Source organism: Periplaneta americana, chromosome 8 (genome assembly GCF_040183065.1).
Source record: "Periplaneta americana isolate PAMFEO1 chromosome 8, P.americana_PAMFEO1_priV1, whole genome shotgun sequence".
Classification (NCBI taxonomy): Eukaryota; Metazoa; Arthropoda; class Insecta; order Blattodea; family Blattidae; genus Periplaneta; species Periplaneta americana.
The window spans coordinates 120,096,807-120,117,289 of record NC_091124.1 but is presented as its reverse complement, the minus strand read 5'-3'; the positions used below and the strand labels follow the sequence as shown (position 1 = coordinate 120,117,289).

Genomic DNA, 20,483 nt, shown 5'->3' with positions numbered 1-20,483 from the left:
TCTCTCTCTCTCTCTCTCTCTCTCCCTCATTAAACAGTGAAATTTCGTTCACAAGCCTTGGAATTCTCTGCTTCCTTACTTGTTTCTCTGAGAAGAGAGATATTTATGAAGATTAAACTAAACTTTAAGAGTGAATTAATTTTTAAGTGGGTCAATTTCTGCAGCATGCACAGAGTGAAGTAACAGAACATCATTCCGTTTGTGTGTTCACAGAATTACAGCTGATAAACCCTGTAATTCTGTAAGATTTCAGTCCAACAAGTTTCGATGGTGTCCTTGTAGAAAATGGAAAGCTCGTGTCTGCTTTCCAAATGTGTAACGACAAATTATCAAGCCTAGTTACAAATTTCATCAAACTTATATTCTGTGAGTACCCGACGTTACTTTTTCGTTTTCTTGTTTTGTTTATAATTTTGTATACCATTGTCCTATTAGAAATGCCGATCTAAGAAATTTTCAGTGAAATGTTCTTCCTGTTCCCAGTGGCATAATATCATTGGATGACCATACGTCCCGTTTAATCGAGATTATCCCATTTTGACCCTTGAAAAACCTGTCGCTACTTTTTTTTAATAAATTGGCTTTTGACCCGATTTTTGGCGTAAATTTGCAAGTTATAAACTTTTATAAGACGTGTGCCGATGAATTTTGCGTATTATACTTGCATACTGTCGACAGTAGACAGTACAAGCATAACCTGTTCTCAGAACGAAAAGATCGAAGTTTTAAAATCTCAATGGTTTGAAATCTTTACAATAGGCCTACTGTTGTTTTTCTCAACTTCACACACAACTTCTGTCATTAATAACGAGTAGCACCAACTCTTGCATTCAGTACTGCTTGACACATTCTTGGCATTGAAGATATGAGATGAAGAATTTCATCTTGACCAATGTTCTGCCAGTGAATTTGGAGAACGTGCGAACAACTGACCAAGAGTCTCAATGTTTTCAATGTCCTCTAGAACTTTTTTTGAAGGATATTCCACAAATTCTCAATTGGATTAAGATCCGTGGACTGAACAGGCCACCCTATAACTTGAATATTGTGTCTTCCCAACCATTGTGTTGTTCTGGCAACATGTGCAGTGGCATTGTCGTATATTAGAAGGAATTCAGGACCAATTTCTTCCGCGATTGGAAACACTACAAGCTGCAATATTTCTTGAATGTAACGATTTGCTCCTAGTGTTCCTTCAACTAAAACGAGATCAGTCTTTCTGTGTGTCATTATTTCTCCCCATATCATGATAGAACCTCTTTGGAATTTATGAACCTCCTGTACAGATCTTAGTCTTTCTGCTTAATCTGGTTGTCTCTATATGCGTATTCTTCTGGAATCTGGATGTAGACCGAAGCGTGATTCATCAGTAAAGAGAACCTGACCCCACTGATCATCTGTCCAATCTTCATGTTGCTGACACCACAAAACATGAGGTTCTCGATTTCCACGTCGAATAGCTGGACACCTCAATGGGCGACGGGCATTAAGACCTCTCCCGTGCAATCTGTTCCTAATGGTCTGGGTTGATACAACCACATTCCCAACATTCTGCAAAGCACTTCTTAACATGCTTGCAGTTGAAGTCCTTTCTCTCAAAGCTCTTAGGCACAGAAATCTGTCTTGTGCGGCAATTGTAACTCTCGGTTTACCTGGTTGTTGTTCTTCTGGACTTCAAAAGTCACGATATCGACTCCACATTCTGAATATTACGCCTCTTCACTATTCAGAGGCCTCGCTGCGTCAGCTTGTGTTCCACCGTTTTCAATTATACCAATTGCTCTAAACAGTCATCGCGACTTAAAGGACGACGTTGAGCATTCATTTCTACTATTTTTTAATGTTTTATACTGTTTGAGTTACCGGAATTCTCCGTTATAAATGAACTAATCACTCTATCTGACGCACTAAAATAAGAAATCCCAATGTAATAATGTCAATAAAACAAAACACCGGTTGCTATGGTGTCTGGAGCATAGGTAAATGAATAACTCACTTATGTGTGCCTATTGCTTAGTACTTATTTGGGTTTGGAAAGAATTTTATTAATAAATCACCTGTTCCTTAGACAATTTTGTTGTGTGTACTTTCACAGCCTTGTTACGACGTTTTGCCATCTCGCCATCTGTCTCACCCACGGCAAGCATTTTAATTTTTATATTGAATGTGCTGCAAAATAACTAACTATACGCTTACTTTTGAAATAAATTATGCTAATTATCTGATATTTAATGCGGTAGAACTGCTAGAGGCTCGTCGAGGGATTCTCTATTGTCAACATCGTAATAATAAATGTCTTCGTCAGTATGCAGAGTGACACTGCCCTGGTCATCAGTCTTGTTAATTTATTATTAACGGTTCTAAAATTTCACCACGTCCTAGTTCCTCCATAAAGTCATCCTATAATTTTTCCTAGTCTTTTATGTCACGCTGTCTTTTCGTTATTTAGACAAGTTGCTCTCAAAAACAAAACCTTTTTTTGTTGCGTGGCATACATGGCGAATAATAAACCTGTTTTACTGATTTTAATGCGTGGTTTTGATTTATCCAAGTCTCATCTAAGTAAAATCCTTGATCTCATATTTTTATATGCCGTAATGACAACATACAAAAGAGAACAACCACTATGATATCTAATTTCGAAAATGAATTTTTTGGTAACGACCGTTAGATGGAAGTACTGCTGCGAGCTATTACTCCATGCAATTTCATATAGGTTTATAACGTGACTTCTGGATGATAATTGATAAAAGTTGTTGTCTTGAAAGCGCATTAGGCTGAACAACCTTTTATATGTGATCAGAGTTAACATGTAGGTATCGTATGTCCAGAAATTTGAATTTGATCCATTGTGTGTAGAAATTTTAATCTCATCTCCACGAAGAATTTTTTTTCGTCATCTTTCGCCTTCAAACTCTGAACTTTGCAACTTTCTGTAAGTGGAGAAATTAGAGCCTTTTATAAAATGTTTGTTTCCAGAGCTAATTAACATGTGTCTCAGTGAAACGTACAGCAGACTCTGTATAGGTCAGTTTCTGATGTTTTTCCAGTTCACTGTGTGATAAAGCAAGGAGATGCACTATCACCTTTACTTTTTAACATCGCTCTAGAATATGTCATTAGGAAAGTTCAAGATAACAGACAGGTTTTGGAATTGAACGGGTTACATCAGCTTCTTGTCTATGCGGATGACGTGAATATGTTAGGAGAAAATCCACAAGCGATTAGGGAAAACACGGAAATTTTACTTGAAGCGAGTAAACCGATAGGTTTGGAAGTAAATCCCGAAAAAACAAAGTATATGGTTATGTCTCGTGACCAGAATATTGTACGAAATGGAAATATAAAAATTGGAGATATATCCTTCGAAGAGGTGGAAGAATTCAAATATCTTGGAGCAGCAGTAACAAATATAAATGACACTCAGGAGAAAATTAAACGCAGAATAAATATGGGAAATGCCTGTTATTATTCGGTTGAGAAGCTTTTGTCATCTAGTCTGCTGTCAAAAAATCTGAAAGTTAGAATATATAAAACAGTTATATTACCGGTTATTCTGTATGATTGTGAAACTTGGACTCCCACTTTGAGAGAGGAATAGAGATTAAGGGTGTTTGAGAATAAGTTTCTTAGGAAAATATTTGGGGCTAAGAGGGATGAAGTTACAGGAGAATGAAGAAAGTTACACACCGCAGGACTGCACGCATTGCATTCTTCACCTGACATAATTAGGAACATTAAATGCAGACGTTTGAGATGGGCAGGACATGTAGCACGTATGGGCGAATCCAGAAATGCATATAGAGTGTTAGTTGGGAGGCAGGAGGGAAAAAGACCTTTGGGGAGTCCGAGACGTAGATGAGAAGATAATATTAAAATAGATTTGAGGGAGGTGGGGATTAATCTTGCACATGATAGGGAGCAATGGCGGGGTTATGTGTGGGCGGCAATGAAACTCCGGGTTCCTTAAAAGCCAGTAAGTAAGTAAGTAAGTAAGTATAAACTACATTTTTATAGTCTTACTTGTGGTTTGTGGTGTATTAGAATTATAGCCAAATTATTGGGTCTCGTCTCCCATATCAATAAAGTTACGCCGTTGATTTTCAAGTTCATTGTAAACAGCTGTTTTGTGATCCCATAAATGTTGCAATTTTGTTGAAGATTCGGAATGCGTGCTATACGTCTGAACTACCTATAATTTGTAGATGCATACACTCAGTTTGTTGGTTTTCAAGGTTTATTTGTTAATATTATTTCTTTTGTAATAAATTAGTTATAAACATGTTTATTTTCAGTTCGTATTTACAGGATTTAAAGTTCACTGAGTTTACGCTAATTGGCACATACTTAATAGATAATCAGTCTTACTAATAAACAGTGTATAGTTTTTATACGAGACTTATGCAGAGTTGAGACAGAAAACGTTACTAATAAACCGTGAATAAGCTATGGACGTATAAACAGGCTGTAACTATACAATGGGAATTGCTTTGCAGTAGTTATATACACGAAACCCCTTGTTTAAGCGTTGTATATAGCGAAAAAATGGCCGCCCCTGTAACAGCTGTTCGTATCGTCTGTCATTTTATGATGATGGTTACCTTGTAACCACAGAAGAACAAACCAAAGATCTTAGAATTATTAGAATAATATTGCTATAGCTTGTATTCTTTGACCAAAATGTAGTGTGGTAATCGATTAGAGGCAGTTGTACTATCTATATTTAACACGCCACACTAGAGCGCTCTACCGGATGCAATAGAAAACCTCAGATATTCTATTACCTTTCGTAACGAAGTAATGACGAAACTATGACGTAGCTGTGTAACAGTTATACTGTTATACACGACGTATGTAGTGATTATTAGTAAGGAATTTACACAAGACTTATAAACGAGCTACTCAGTGTATAAGTATAAGACAGTTAAACGTCTGTATATAGGGTTTTTATTAGTAAGACCGAATGATGATATGTTTTGTTACGTATTGTGTTGAAGGTATGTTTCTTCATTTTTTCATAGATCTTTATACTTTACCTTGGCCTATTTAAAATTATATTTTAGAAAATTTGTAACAAATAATTTAGGATAACAGTATTGTTATGGCGACTGGCGAGGTTCAAACTAAAACTAGCTTCCTAGGCATCTGAAATATTTTTAGAAAGGCACGACAGATAAAATCACATGAAATTAAAATGTATATGATATCCTAGACTCTAGAAGTGAAACAACGTCAGAAGTGAAACAACATAAAGCGGCAAAACATTGTCAATTTACTAGCCACAGAATGGTTAATTGATCGATTGCGAAAGTACGTCGTTATTTTATTTATTTCTGGTACTAGTAACATTTCTTTAAGTATTTGTTTATTTTCCCTTGTACCATAATTAAAAAACGCGTATTCTTTTAATTTTTTAAGTTATAAGTAGCTGTATGCAAGTACTTACGCGGTATTCTGAAACTCAAATAAAATACCATTTCGGATTCCGTAATAAATTACGTACGTCAGTACACTGAATCTTGATCATATGTACTTAGTTTTGTATCAATTAATGTCGAAAATATACATGTGACAACGAAATCAAAGCACTAAAACGTCAAACGTCAAGACTTTATTTCGCCTCTTCCCGCCTCCACTCAGCGTTGCCAAACCTATCCATGCTCCGGCTTGTAACTGAAGATGGCTCTGGTTTATATTCATTTATAATTTCATTTCATTTTTGTCCGTTTTTGTTTTTTTGCACAGTTTGCTTTGCTAAAAATGTTGCTGCTCCTACAACATTTGTACTACAGGAGTTATTTATTTATTTATTTATTTATTTATTTATTTATTTATTTATTTATTTATTTATTTATTTATTTATTTATTTATTTATTTATTTATTTATTTATTTATTTATTTATTTATTTATTTATTTATTTTTGTGAAACGTTTTTAATATCTGTGTACTAAAACGTACTAACTTATCAAGATTTTCTTTCTCGCATTTTTCTAACTATTAGCTTTTGTAAGAGTTGCTTATTTTTTTTTGTCTGTTTTTAGAATTGACAATATACAAAACACAATGGCTTGTGGAGCAAATGCTGCAAACTAAGTTCATTAGACGTTCAAATAGAAATTTTTCAGATTTATTTTAAACAGTAATCTCACTAGAGGTTTTGATTTATCTATAGAAAATCAAAACTCGAGTGGGATTTAATTGACTATTACACGATTAGAAGAAAGTATATACAGATTAGAAGTAACGAAGTACTCCAGTACAATAAAATATTAATTGACTTACGAAAATACAAAACTGTCTTCAAATTTATAAATGTTACGCTAGTAGATGGCAGTAGTGTGTTATGAATAGCTGTTTTCTTATCAGTTGTGCCAACTATGGAATCTTCATTAAACTCTGTGGACAGTTACTGGTCAAGAAGGCTTTGTTGATTCAATTTCATTTTTATTAAAACAGTTGCATTCCACTTCAATTATCCCGATCCCAGTAATCAACGTCTCTTGACAAATGATTTTCAATAAATCTTAGTATTAAACAATCTCTGATACGTGACTATTCATAATATCATATAGTAGAAGCTATAACATAACCTAAATAATATAAACGAGTGTTAGAAAAGTTTTAATTAGGGATGATGAAATAAACAAGAAGCATTTTAATTAACGGTGATGAAATAAAAAATAAACATGAATAATTTTAAAAGAAACAATAAAATTATTGAAAGTAGGTACAATTTTCAAATTTGAATGTTTTAGTGTTTGGTGGTTCAGTTGATGTTATATTGGACGTATGCGTAAAAGAAGTGAACTCGGTGATGTACATGGTGTATCCCTCAACTTATTCAGGATTTCCGAATGGTGCTCTTCATTTATTTGTAAATAGGGTTTCAGGGAAGATGTATAGCTATGACCAGTGATCTTTATTAATTCTTGTTCTTGAATGTCAATGTGAGTCATATTTGAAAATGCTGTGCATCGACTGGAGTGGTTTGTAATTTTCTGTTTTTTGACGTCCAGACCAGTGCAGTTTGAAATGTTGGCAAACAAAGAAACAAATGCTAGGGTAGTGATAAAAATAAACAAATGCTAGGGACGCGATAAAATTAAACAAATGCTAGGGACACGATAAAATTGTGCGATAAGCAGCCATGATTGGTTGAAAGACGTCCTTTCGTACCGTTTTATTGGTCAAAAGTAGTGTGACGTAGTAAAAGTGTAATAGTCAATGAAAAATACCAGATGCTATTTCAGGTCATTGTGGATTGTAGATGAAAGTTAAAAAAAGTCAGGTTTTCTATGCTTTCGAACAATATATATGGCATCTTCGTATAGCTATTGCATGTAGAGCTTGAAATGTAGAGGGTAAGATCATTTTATCCTGCTAAGAAATCTTGCTGAAATGATCGGGAGACTACAAAAGTTTGTAGGCCTCTTATTTTATCAGTAATACCGTCTTTTCTTAGGAACTGTAATTTTTGCGCTCTCTCGAGCCAATACTGAAAATAATGACGCATATAAGTATGTACACTACGCCGCCATTAAGTATATGAAAAAGATCCAATCTCACTTGATTAATAACTATACAAATATTTAATTTTTAATAACAATATTATTATCTTACGCAAGTTTTGTAGTTATATAAACATCATGGCATTAACGATAATAATATTTCATTTCTGATGGTAATAATGTCATCAAACCACCTCAAGTTTTGTAGATTTTAATATCCAATACACAGCTGTATTCAGAAAATTACACACCGCAGAATCAGACCTGTAAATTATTTTTAGTAAATCTTGAAGTTTTTAATAACCGATTGAATTTGAACTCTAAATATGTCAGCAATCCTGCAGGTCATGGCCTTCGTGTAATAGCCTATTGTTTATTATAGTGTGTGTTTTGTTTTATTCTGAAATGCAATTAGTTCTCAAAACTGACGAAAGATAGATCTTGGAAAATAGGAAAATTATGTAGGAAAACTAATGCTTCGCTGAAAGTTACTATTTTTCTGAAAATCGTTGGATACCAAGCTTCAAAATGACGGGTCATTCATTAAAATCCGTTCAGCCGTTTTCTCGTAATTTCCATTACCAGTTCAAATTGTATGTATGTATGTATGTATGTATGTATGTATATATATATATATATAAACTAGTGGCTTGTGCAGCAAATGCTGCAAATTAAGTCCATAAGAAGTTCATAAAAATTGTTCAGATTTATTTTCAATGAAGAATACCAGACATTTTGGAAGTTATTTGCTTCCATAATAGTGAAACATACTGCCTCTCAATGTTTTTTTTTTTTTTATGCCAAATACTTTTCCTTGAACTTATCCGTCTTCAGTTCTTGAGTTTCAATGCGAAATCGCAAGTAACAATGTCAGGACGATCAGCGAGTTTTTCATGTGGAAGAATGCAGCAGCTATTTCAGGTCATTGCGGATTGTATGTGAAAGTTAAGAAAATGTAAGGTTTGTCATGCTTTGAACAAAAGACTTGGCATCTTGGTATAGCTGCTGCATGTTTCGTGAACTACCCTGAAATGTAGAGGGCAGAATCACTTTTTCCCACTAAGAGATCTTGCGTAGGTGATCTAGAGACTACAAAATCTTGTAGGCCTCTTATTTTATCAGTAAGTAATACCTTTTGTTCTTTTCTTAGGAATTGTAATTTTTGCGCTTCCTCCAGACAATACTGATCTAACAAATACTGCTGGATTAATTTGTGTAACAATGAATGTTATCTCGTATATTTTCTGTAATATAGGCTGTTGTGAGAAATCTATTGCTGAGATGCGGAAAATGAGGCGAATGATATGTCAGAGTTGTAAAATCTTATGTGCGCCCTAAACAAAATTGTTCATCGTAAATCATTAGCAGGTTCAGTGTTTCATTCGTTGCTGGTTGCGGGAAATAAACTTACTCATCACGGTAGCAAGAAGTGAAATGGGATGCTATTTTTCCTATAACAAAATATGCTTGGCAGTGGTCACAAATCTAATGATTAAACCAAAGAAATATGAAATTAATTTCGATGTATTTTAAAGACGCAGCTAAAATAGGAAACATGACTCAATTACTACCAAAGAAAATTAGGGAATCAGACATATAAAAATGTATATCACACTGCTATTAAATACATGAAAGAGACCCACACTACTTGATTAATAACTACAGTATAAAAGTATTTCATTTTTAATAACAATATTGTTACGTTACGTAAGTTTTATAGCTTATATAGCCGTTACACAGTAAATTATAGAAATGGAGATCTAATATAAAATATTCTTTCTCTGCGTCTACTTACTTAAAGCCCCAAAAGGTTTCACCAGCGTTTCACTTTCATATCATCAGTATACCATTATGTGTTGCATTAACTGTGATAATATTTCATTTTTAATGGTAATAATGTCATCAAACATTCTTAAGTTTAGTAGTTCTTAATATCCAATACACAGCTGTACTCGGAAAACTACAGACCAGAGAATCAGACCTGTAAATTATTTTTTATACGTTATCAAAATATTACACAAATGAAGATCGATACATTGTGAAAGAGTATGAGCCATCTGAACTCTATCAGCAATCCTGTAGGTTATATCCTTCATGTAATAGTCTATTGTTTATTGTAGTGTGTGTTTTGTTTTATTCTGAAATGCAATTAATTAGTCCTCAAACTGACGAAAGATCTGTTTTGAAAAATAGGAAAATGATGTAGGAAAATTGACATTTCACTGAAAACTACTATTTTTCTGAAAAACTTTGGATTCCAAGCTTCAAAATGAGGGGTCATTTATTAAAATCCGTTCAGCCGTTTTCCCATAATTTCCATTACCAGTTCAAATTATATATATATATATATATATATATATATATATATATATATATATAGTCTTTGGTGGGGTGGGGGCAAAAGAAATTAAAACACTGCAGTCGCGCTCAAACCACCTGACGTTTCGTGTGCGCCAGTAACATGCGAGCGCGACGTTGACACAAGTACATTCTCCGTCTCCGTCTCTCAGCGGCAGTAATGAAACTGTGGAGCGTGGACCCTTTACCTGAGATTGGTTTCATAGAGAATTGCAGAAGGCCTCTTAATAATAATAATAATAATAATAATAATAATAATAATAATAATAATAAATATAAATATTATCATCAGATTGCATCGAATGAAATTGAAAGTCACAAAATACAGAAAAATTAGGTGAGTGGGACGTAAATATCATACTTGCTGAGTTTATATCAGTTTTTGTAATAGTTTTACTTTTATTAGGGTTAATAATTTGTGGAATAACACAAAGACGTAATGTGATAAACTAAATTGAATGATAGGCTTAATTTGAAATAGTAATTTTCTGTACAAATGATTTGACGTGGCCCTAAATAGAATTATGTCCATGCTGTCAAGCATTTTCTTGCAAAAATAGCAGTTATTATATGCTTGCACATTTGATATATAACACCTTTATAAAACTCCCCTTTTGTTGCGTTCAATTCCCGCATAATATAGGCCTACTATTTTTGTGGAATATTTTCGATGCAATTTTCAGCAATGTACTGTAACAGCAATAAAACATTTTGGCCATTGAATGGAAATTTTTGCGGGTCAGTTTGTTGTCTTCTAGTGTATTGAAGTGTCTGTGAGTGCGATTACAATGAGTGTTATACGAAAAGCGCTTTCTGTGTCGGAAAAATTGGAAATCTTACGAAAGTACGATGAGAATAGTACTCTTAATCAGAAACAACTCTCTGATTCATTAGAAATCCCATCATCGACATTAAGGACGATAATAAAAAATCGCTACTCAATCACTACAGCTGCGACGTCGGGAGGATGTAAGCGCAGGAAATTGAAGTGTGGTTTACATGAGGACTTTGAGAACACGCACACGGCAAACAACACAACTAGAAATTACTTTTTTTTTTCGAAAGAATTAAGTACAGTACATTATTGTGAAGTCTTTAACGTACAGTACAGTAATTACATAATGGAGTAATACTGTATTACCTTTCATGAATCATGTATTTCAATAAGAAAAATGCTAATAGATACTTTATGTAAATCAGAATTAGTATACCCCCCTAATATGCAGTCCTGGTTAATACACGGTTTAAGGTTGTTTCACAATAAACCGGGAACAAAAACGGCAACGAGAACGAAAACGGAAATATTGTTAAAATAAATGCATTTGAATGTGAGCGTTCACAATTAACTATTGTGAATGCTCACATTTCAATACATTCATTTTAACATTATTTCCGTTCTCGTTTTTGTTGTCGTTTCCGTTTCCGGTTTATTGTGAACCAGCCTTTACACGCGGTCCCTTGAACAGCTTATCGGGGTTTTACTGTATTAACCCATACAATTGGAACCACGGGGAGTAGAAATGTGACTTTTGTTTGTGTTCAGAAAACATTAAACATTCATCATAGCCTATATACAGTCAGGGTCCCTACAACATACCAATTTTCCGAGCGCACTTGTTATTTGATCTTGAGACTTTCTAAGCGGCGAGTCTGCGTGCCCATATGTTGCAACGCAGCACTGTCGCTAATGGCTATCGCCGATAAGCGGACACACTTGCAATCTTCAGATTTGAACGCGACTGTAGACAGTAAGTTTTATTTTGGGCTGTTTAAAAGTTATAAAATGGAATTTCAGGCAAAAATGTTTACATTTATTGGAATAGCCTAATAGTGATTTAGTTTTATTACATTTTGAAAAATGTTAATAATTCACACATTCTTAAACCAAATTGGATGAAATTTGGTGTGTACACTATTTATAACGAGTACATTAACTGTACACCTTTTCAGACTTCTTTTTTAGGTCTATTTTTTTTTATAAATTTGAAATTTCACCTCACCTTTGAATTTGAAAAACTGAGGAAAGTGAGCTGAGGCTCACTCACTTATTTCGTAGCATTTACCAGTAATGCTTAAAAATTATACGTTATATCAACTGTGAAAACAGTGTTGTTTAATTCTCTCTAATTTTGAAGAAATAGAAATCCAAAAACTTTCTTGGATCAATCTCTTTTAATCTAATTTATAAGCGTTTCTAACGGAACTATTTTTTTTTAATTATTCTAAATTGTGGACTAAATCCACACTCTTTTCAGGAAAACTATAATCACGTAATTAAAAAAAGCGTAACGAAGCCAGTCCTACACTGACGCTTACCCGAAAGCAAAACAGTAATGTGGAAACGCAGCAATCTTTGAGAGGAGCGTAGAAACCAAATCGGCTCATTCCAGCTCTGTTCTCACTGGAGGATATTTTCTATAGAATGGAATTTTTTAAGGGTCAGTGAGAATTCTGAGGGTTGGATAAGGGTGTAGCCGTTTCTCTTTGTTCTGAACAAGGTCACCACTACCCACTACATGGTGCACATACTCCCAAGTCAATAGACCGTTACGAAACATTGAACTGTTTCCTTTTAGCAGGATCAGTGTTACGTGATTCAGTCATCTGGATGTCGGGAATATTTACATTAAGAGATTTTTTTAGGCTTGTGTTATGTCGACATTCTTATAATTTCTCTTTGCATCCTAATGACGAAATTTGTGTCACATTGAGTTCGAAGTGCTGATTTCAAGGATTAAATCAAATGTTCATTTAAATGAATTTGTATTATTTATGAAAAATTACACACGATATTCACTACAACTCTGACTAGTATTTCATATTTGCAAAAATAAATTCATGATTATCACTGAGGTTTAAGGCAACAGTTACATGTTTAGCGCCATACTACAGAGTGTTCGACAAGTTCCGCAATATAGGCTAAATCATAAAATGTGTTCAATGTGGCCCCTCCGATTATCTTATCTTATTTACAATGCGGTGTAGCATCTCTGGCTGTGATTTCACGAAATTTTTTCTATATCTGTGTTCGTAGATGTTGCAGGTCATGAATCTTCACTTCGTATACCTTTTGCTTATGATAACACCAGAAAGCGAAGTCAACTGGATTTAGGTCAGGCGATATCAGAATCCAGGCTCTCTAGATCCTCTGCGGCCTCTCCACTGATCGGGGAAATTGTCGTCGAGCATTATACTGTACTGTGATGGAGTATCATTCTGCATGGACCATTCTGGACTTTGGCCTCAGATCCAATTCCTCCATAAGCTCACCTCCCAACATCTTGAAATACATATATTATTTTAATGTACCGAAGTAGGCCTACATATGATATTTCCATGCAGATATTCTGCGTCATCATACGATGAAAGAGTAATGGAACGGAGAAAAATTCTTTCCGGCACCGGGATTTGAACCCGGGTTTTCAGCTCTACGTGCCGATGCTTTATCCACTAAGCCACACCGGATACCCATCCCGGTGTCGGACAGAATCGTCTCAGTTTAAGTTCCAACTCTTGGGTTCCCTCTAGTGGCCGCCCTCTGCACTACGCCATAGATGTCTATGAACGTAGGACTGAAGTCCACACATGTGCTGAGGTGCACTCGTTATGAGTGACTAGTTGGCCGGGATCCGACGGAATAAGCGCCGTCTTGAATCACGAAGCGATTTACGCATATATATATATATATATATATATATATATATATATATATATATATATATATATAAAATTTTAATGTACCGCCTTGAATCACGAAGCGATTTACGCATATATATATATATATATATATAATTTTAATGTACCGAAGGCTTATTCCGTCGGATCCCGGCCAACTAGTCACTCATAACGAGTGCACTTCAGCACATGTGTGGACTTCAGTCCTACGTTCATAGACTTCTATGGCGTAGTGCAGAGGGCGGCCACTAGAGGGAACCCAAGAGTTGGAACTTAAACTGAGACGATTCTGTCCGACACCGGGATGGGTATCCGGTGTGGCTTAGTGGATAAAGCATCGGCACGTAGAGCTGAAAACCCGGGTTCAAATCCCGGTGCCGGAGAGAATTTTTCTCCGTTCCATTACTCTTTCATCGTATCTCGAAATACATTTTTCCATTCACCTGATTTTATGAGTCTGTCTTAATCCATAATAATCGCATCGTGTGTAGGCTATTCAAGTGGAAAGACGGACTGCAGCTAATTTTTGTCTGCGTTTTTTTGTACAAGTATATTCTCTCCGAAAAGTGGCAATGTTTGATAATGAAAAGTTAATTATGGAGGTTAAAAATCCAGTTTATGAAATTCTCCACCAACTAATCTAATATAAATTCAGATATAATTAAAAGTAGAAAAAATCAAAATTATGAATATACGTTTTAATCCACATCCGCCAAACTTCAATAACACACTAGCCAAAATTATTGAACCCAAAACTTGGGCATTTATTCAGTTTCTTGTACAAAGTATAGAACTGGCCAATAGTTAACTTTTTCATATAGTGAGCACATATCCAATATTTTCTTCTTTAATCATTTCTAATGAGTCAATTTTTGCTGACAGTTGAGAACTGAATAGATACTGACAGAATAAGTTGCGGAAGATGGAAAACGGAAATTACGTCGCCTAATTTAAGCAGCACAATTTGCGTCTAGTCTTTGTAGACGATTAAGTTATCATTGCTAAAAATCTGTAAGAATATAAATATAAAGTATAATCAGCACTAAAACACATAATAAAATTAAAATATATCATGCCAAGAAATGTAATGAGTTCAGGACTATCAGCGAAAATTCTTTTGCGAATACTGAATCGACGTTTATATTCTAAGATGGAAGAACAGTTGGAAGACGAGCAGATTGGCTTCAGGAAGGGAAAAGGTACGAGAGATGCAATTGGACTGCTACGAACAATTGGCGAAAGATACCTAGAGAAAAATAAATATGTGTATATAGTATTTGTGGATTTAGAAAAGGCTTTTGACAGAGTGGATTGGAATAAATTGATGGGGGCCCTAAAGAAAATTGGTGTGGATTGGAAAGAGAGGAGGCTGTTCAGTAATCTTCATATGAAACAACGAATCAAAGTCAGGATGGGAGAAGAAATGTCAGAGAGAAGTGAAATAGGGAGAGGAGTACAAGGATGCCCTTTTTCACCTACCCTGTTCAACATCTACTTGGAGGATTTAGTGAAGAACTGTTTTCAGAATGTGGGAGGAGTGATATTAGGAGGAAGAAGAATAAAATGTATAAGATTTGCTGATGATATGGCGTTGTTAGCAGAAGAGGAGACGATACTAAGAAATATGCTGCTGGAGCTAAATGACAGCTGTGAGCAGTATGGAATGAAAATAAATGCTAACAAGACGAAGGAAGAAAAGTAAAGAAGATAAACTTGCGAATTCTAAGTGAGGCAGTAGGACAAGTAGACAGCTTCAGATACTTGGGATGTACTGTAAGCAGTAACATGAGGTGCTGCCAAGAAGTTAAAAGGATATTAGCAATGACAAAGGAAGCCTTTAATAGAAAAAGGAGCATCTCCTGCGGACCTCTGAAGAAAGATACTAGTGAAGTGTTTTGTGTGGAGTGTAGCATTGTATGGAGCAGACACATGTACGTTACGATGAAGTGAAGAGAAGCGACTAGAAGCATTTGAAATGTGGATATGGAGAAGGATGGATTATGTGAAATGGACAAGCAGAATAAGAAACGGAGCTGTGTTGGAAGGAGTGGATGAAGAAAGAATGATGCTGAAACTGATCAGGAAGAGGAGAAGGAAATGGCTGGGTCACTGGTTGAGAAGAAACTGCCTACTGAAGGATGTACTGAAAGGAATGGTGAACGGGAAAAGAGTTCGGGGCAGAAGAGGTATCAGATGATAGACGACATTAAGATATATGGGTCATATGAAGAGACAAAGAGGAAGGCAGAAAATATAAAAGACTGGAGAATGCTGGGTTTGCAGTGTCCTTGTGCAGAACACAGTGAATGAATGAATGAATGAATGGTTAATCATGATAAACCAACCAACCCATTTAATAATCTAATTTCACCCAATAAATTTAATGAAGGAGGGCCAGCCATATTAGAAGATCTGAAATTTGTATAAAACCACAATATGAATTAGACAAATAATTACTAAAGAATAAAATTTAATGTCCTTCAGTGGAAATTTTCTTTGTTATTACTATGATTAGCAATAGTGTTAGAACTAGCCACATTGTTTCATTTTCGTAGGTGTGTGATATAGCTAATATATTTGACCTCGCATAAAAAACAAGCAGGTTAATCATAAGACAGAGACAGTAACAAGGCTTCCAGACTGACACAAAAGAATAGTAGAGACCAGATGAAAAAATGAAAGCTAATACTTCTGCTTCCACAATCCGAACTACATTCTCCTTTATCTCCTACATATCTACATCTCAGAGGCATTGTATGATAAGTTCATGTTATCAGTTTTAGGATACAGGCAGAAAACAAATTGAGGGGGTCAGCGCAACAGTGGTCTAATCCTCTTCAATTCGGAAAATTAAATATTGAGCCCTCTTTTGATTTTGATTTTGACTTGAACTATCTTCCTACGAAGTTGAATAGACGAATCCACCATTGTATAGCTTGTTAGGAAGCATGTAATTTTTCCCCTAAAATATCATATATATATATATATATATATATATATATATGTATATATATATATATATATATATGTAACTTTAACTTGCTTTTCGTCGTTGTTCCTGCAGTAACTCCTGTGTGCGAAAGATAAAATCTTTCAGGAGGAAGAAAAAAACGCATTTATTCATCCTATGGCAGCCGTACATAGGAGACTGTGAATTCTTACGTTTTCGAAACAAAGATATATATATATATATATATATATATATATATATATATATATATATATATATAATTACATATAGGAGATTTTATTATTTGCTGTATCACTATTTAATTTATTTAATAGAGCAAAGATCTGAAAATCGATAAATATGTCACATATGAGTTATTGCAGGAACAACGACGTTTTTCTACATTAAAAAGTGGCGCTGACCCCCTCAATTTCAAGTTTTTTTCTTTCATACTTGGTAACGTTACAAACCTATTCCTTTCATTTTCGGTATAAGCCTAGTGGTACCATAGTATAGCTTGAAAAGTATAAGATACACATAGAACTGAACAGAGTTCTGTGCGACTTATCGTAATTTATCCCTAATATATGTTCATCTTCTCTTGAAAAAAATGCATTAAATCCGAAATCAGTCTTCTCGGGACTTAACACACTATACCTTCAGATAGATCTCACGCTAAGGAATTCAGAAGTGTTATAATCTCAAAATTGACAAATTTGGACCTATCATACACTGCCTCTGAGGTACAGATTCGAGGCAATGGCGCTCTGTAGACTTCTGGCTTCTCTGTGTAATGAAACATTAGGCCTAATAATTGACAGGGAAACGGGATGCTGACAGAACTGCCTGCTAGCTCCACAGAATCGATCTGACAGCATTCCTCCCCATTCACGGAGTCTCTTCGTCATCATTCACAAGCAACTAAACGTAACACAGTGTGAAATTCGGTCATTCGCGAAGTTCACAGTGAACACCGTTGACGATGTATGTAGTTAATGTAAATATACTAAACACATATATACTGGCACAGATAAGTAGTATACAAAGTGGACTGACGTCAAGGGTTGGAGGGTAGTGAGGGTCGGAGGGGGCGTGGCCAAATGAGGGATAGGGGAAACGGGGCGTGACCAAATGAGGGATAGGGGAAACGGGGTGTGGCCAAAAGAGGGATAGGGGAAAGGGGGCGTGGTCAAAGGAGGGATAAGGGGAGCTGGTTTGTGATTGGTGAATGGGTATTTGCAAGCGAGTGGTGTGGGAAAGCGATTGACGAATGAGCATGGAGAGAATGTTGAAATGAAGTGAAAGCTGTGTTACATAAGTTTCAAGGTCCATTGTTTGTTATGAAAGCTCTTGTTACGTAAGAGCCAAGGTAAATCACTCGATATGCGTGGATGTTTCGAATACACATGTTCCTGTAGGTCTTATTTGACACTTGTATTATTTTTTTTCGACCACCGCCTGTTCCCTGGCCAGTTGAAAATAATTTTATGTTGTGAAATATGTATGAGTATGTATTACGCAGTCGGTTTAGCCATCTGTGTGAGAGGTGAATCCCGCACGTGGAAGTGAAAGTGAGTCCTCGACTATATGACATTGACTGGACGCAGCTGTCTGAAGCAGGACCCAACCAGTTCACCGCAGTTGAAAGAGAAAGTGTATCACCTTGGTGGAAGTAAAACAATGCATCAAATCGAATTCAAAAAGATGAAATAGCGGAATGGTGAGTAGAAATAAATAAAATTACTCAAATATGTGGAGAAAACTCAATTCTCACTTCAAAAATTACCTATGATTACTAGAAGTGAATAAAATGTACAGCATAATAACAATGAAGAAAACTCACTTCAACAGTCACCTGGTTGCTGTATTTAAAGAGGCATAAATAGCATGATTTATACTCTATCTATGGCTGGAAGTAAACATCTTTTACCTGATTCCAGACATTCGCGGAGCGGACTGTAATTTCTCACATCAGTTGTTAAAGTACAAAGGGATATACATAAAAAGACTTGGACTTTTGAAGATAGATTGACGCATAACCAGAGGAAGTAAAATCTTTCACCTTACTCCTTCCTCAGAAAATTTAATAATAATAATAAAAATAAAAAAAAATAATAATAATAATAAATCCTTTTCCAAAAAATAAATGGTGTTTACATTTATAATTACACGTCGTGATGCATAGATCTAACGCATGATTCTTATCAAAATGTACATCATTAATTACATTAATCAGTGCATCACATTCAGTTTTTTTTAAAAACGTGACATTCATTTTTTAATAATTTTTTTTTTATGATCCGCGGTTGCTCTTGCTCTAACAAATGTTACTTTACTGTTATTATTTCATTGTTGTGATTATCACGATAGCGTTATTAATAATGTGATGCATAGGCCTAAATCTAACCATGATTCTTATCAAAGTGCACATCATTAATTACATTAATCAGTTCATCACATTCAGTTTTTCAATCATTTAACTAGATTGTGGGCTTATTTTCATTTAATTGTTGTAATTACATGACGTTCCTGCACTCATAATTTACCCATACTATTCGTTTCCCATGTTTCTTAAAATAATATTTATGTGCCTAATTTCATCTTAATTTATTTTATTTACATAAACAGTGATGCAGAATCGAGAGAGTTTGAGACTCGCATTGAGGTCATGGGTTCAAATTCTGTGGCCGACCATAAAGACAACTGCCAAATTGGAAATTTACATGTCATGATTCATCACCACCTCAATTGCCAATACGATAAACATTAATCAAAATCTATAATTAGTTACATGAACACAAGCCATCTATGCAAAAGGATGAGACAGTTCCAGAGATTCAAAGAATGCTGTTTAACATGTCTGTTTCGTGTGCTCATTTAATAACTGAGGGAGTAGCTCAATTGGTAGAGCGTTCGCAGTGCATCACATTCAGTTTTTTTTAATCATTTAACTAGATTGTGGGCTTATTTTCATTTAATTGTTGTAATTACATGACGTTCCTGCGCTCATAATTTTCCCATACTATTCGTTTCCCATATCGCTGTAAAAACAACTCATTACGAAAATGACTCCATCTATTCAATGTGGCCTTGCACAACAAACAGGGAATATTATCCATTTAACACTATTGTTATATGATATAATTAGTACAATAATTAATGCAAGGTTTCATTAAATGGATCATTGAATAAATATACGCACTTAAAGAGGAAGTGCTAGTTTCCTCCCGCGAAGGAGATGAATTGTGTAACGTCATCACATCGATTGTTAAAAGTACAATACAATAATTAATGCAAGGTTTCATTAAATGGAAAATACTATCACTATTAATGATTAATTAACACAATTTGTTAAAACTACAATACAATAATTAATGCAAGATTTCATTAAATGGAAAATACTATCAGCATTAATGATTAATTAATACAATAAAACTAATGCCAGGTTTCATTAAGGATCTACCTGCCGCGAGTCAACAACCTACAGTGCATGCAAGTAAACTTATTGTATCGGGTCCAAAGTCTCGAAGCCTGCTTATAAGTGAATCTAACATTGCAACATACGATTAGCTGTGTGTCTTTTAATGTTGCAATACTCTATCAGTCATCTCACGTTACAATAAGCTCAGTTATAGTATGTGAAAACTACATCACAATAATTCTCGTTATATTTAATATGGTATTTGAGTTAAATATAAAAAAGAAGCTGATCAAATTCTCCCTGTTGGCTTAAAATATAAGTCTTTAAATGGAAATTATTGAATTATAAATAGATTATGATACACAACCGAGAGAGTTTGAGATTCGCTTCCGGGAGATCACGGGTTCAAAGTTTGTGGCCAACCAATCTGACTGAACTTTTTCATGGTTTCCTTAGATGTATATTACTATTGAGCTCACTGGAGCGGAGTTATTTTACAAAGGACTAATTTTATCTATATGAGTCGGGTACAAGTGAAGATTGAATTTACAGTACGTAAGGTACTCTTTT

At 34.9% G+C, this 20,483-nt stretch overlaps 1 protein-coding gene across 1 annotated transcript in view; it reads left to right on the top strand.

Moving 5' to 3' along the window:
- LOC138704994 (isocitrate dehydrogenase [NADP] cytoplasmic-like) overlaps window positions 1–20,483 on the top strand; it is a 216,327-nt gene that overhangs the window by 88,322 nt on the left and 107,522 nt on the right. The window lies entirely within an intron of this gene.